This window comes from Cupressus sempervirens, chromosome 11 (assembly GCF_028749045.1).
Source record: "Cupressus sempervirens isolate cs-2001-9-10 chromosome 11, ASM2874904v1, whole genome shotgun sequence".
Classification (NCBI taxonomy): Eukaryota; Viridiplantae; Streptophyta; class Pinopsida; order Cupressales; family Cupressaceae; genus Cupressus; species Cupressus sempervirens.
The window spans coordinates 308,901,191-308,903,529 of record NC_143128.1 but is presented as its reverse complement, the minus strand read 5'-3'; positions in this window follow the sequence as shown (position 1 = coordinate 308,903,529).

Here is a 2,339-nt window from a genome sequence, read left to right as displayed (position 1 = left end):
TCATGAGCATATGATGGATTTCAATTTTATATTCCAAAGGATCTAGAATAGGATTCCAACAATAGTTAGACCTTCCAACCAACATGCATTCATATAATACCTAAGAGCCCTCAATAGTGATATCTTAGTCATGATTCAATCTATGGTGTGAATACTTTACTAGGAGCTTTTAATATTTCTATAAGAGCTTAAAATATCCTCATTCAAGATGGGAAGATAGCACCAAGGCCCCCAATGCCCAACCTTTACATCTATCTTGCCAATTCCAACACTCCCTCCTCAAGCTACTAGCCTAGCTGTCCTAGTGATATATCAATCCCAAGAGCTAAAAACAAATTAAGGAGTAGAATCAAAGAATCCAAAAGGCTTTGCAAAAATTTGGTAATGAGCTGGTCAACATGAAAAAAAAAGACAATTTTAGTAGTCATATCAAGCCCCTTATCAATACAATAGACCCCCTTACCATTCATTCCAACAAGGTTAGGGGATAAATTATAACTCTACGACTAATCATCCCTATAACCCAACATTCCTAACACTTTTAGGTAGTTAGTACTAGCACAAAACATTCTGGTACAAGATTATGAAAGGTGTTACCCTTGTAATAAGTATCACAATTAGAGTACCTTTCCTAATGGCTTGAGTGGTTAAGAAGTCATGGGCCAAAGTAATATTATGCCTCAGCATAAGTTGACCCTAAAGAACCAAACACAATAGAATTAGTCTATTGTCCCAAGTGAGAAAAGTGCACCTGATGTGGCTTTTATGAAAATGCAAGAAGAAGAGTTTTTTGGGGTGAACTTCCCACTTATGCATAATCAAAAGTACACTCATTTTTCAACCAATACTAGATCTAAGAAGAGATCTATTGAGGTATAATAGCCAACTTTCATAGGCTAGCAATCCCTAGTAGTGGTTCCATGGCCCAAAAGTGTTCAAATTTTACCAAAGGATTGGCCTTTACCAACCAAGGAGCCTATAGAAATTGTAACAATACCCATGGCAACTCAAGTTGATGTTTTTGTTGGGAAAGGACATGAAAGGGTTAGTTTGATTTCCTTTAATATAATGGATCTAATGAAGAAGAGTCCTATAAGTATTTCTATCTTGGATACCTTGGTCATTCCTAGAAAAAAAGAGTTAATATTTGATGCTTTGTCTAAAGTTTCCAAATCTAGTGAACCTACCCAAGAAAAACCTTAGATGCTAATTTCTAATGCACCATAGTCACAATGTGACTAGTGTACCCCACAAGTTAGACCATCATCTTTCTATAACACATTGATTATTGACAAGTTCTTGGATCATAATTGCATGATATATTCACACACAATTACTTCAGTCACACCCAAGCGAGTATTTGATAAGCTAGGTTTGTCCTATGAGCCTCTTGAAAAAGGTGTTGTTTAGTTAGATAGTTTAGGCATTAGCACTATAGGTGTGTTTAAAAATCAAGTCTTACCTTGCAGGAGTGTCCTAATTTTTCAACCCCTCAAGATATCTATGTTATTAATTTACCACCTTACTTTTTCATGTGCCTCAATAGAGAATTTACTCCTAGTTGGGTGGTGTCATTCCTAAGATTGGTCCCATTTGTTCTTCATTAATAGGTATTTCACCAAGGTCAAGATTAAATATGAAGTTCTTGCTAATGACAATCTTGGGCATTATACACCCAGCCCCATTATTGCTAACCCGATATTTGATGAGTAAGATCTTGCCATCCCATATCCTCATACCCCTACTAAAAAACTAGACATGATTATGGAGTAATGGGTAGCTAATAATTTAGAAGAAGATCTCCTTACGCATATGGAAGTGGTTGGGATTGGTATATATATCGTATAGGAACAACATGTTGTTATTCCAAGCTTGATCAAAGGAGAGATTCAAGAGTCTAAAAGTCAACATGGTGTTCCATGGAAGCTATTATTTTATGGTGCAAGAGTCAAGGTGGGGTCTAGTGGTGATTCTATGCTGATTTCACCTTAAGGGAAAAGGTATTACTCTACTGTCTTCTTTACTTTCAATCATACTAATTATATAGTAGAGTATGAAGTACTTATCCATGGTCTAGTATGAGCTAGAAAGAAAGGCATCAATTGCTTCCAAGTTTTTGGGGCTAGTAAATTGGTTGTTAATTAGGTCCACAATACAAATTTCACGAAGAAATTTTTTCTTAAGATGTACAAGAAAAAGGTTGTTGGATTTGATTGAATTTTTTGATGCTTTTAACCTCATTTCTATGCATAGAAACCAAAATAAACAAGATAATAAATTGGCTTCCATGGAGCTTGAATTTGACATCCCAAATGAGGTTAATAATGTTGAGACACAAA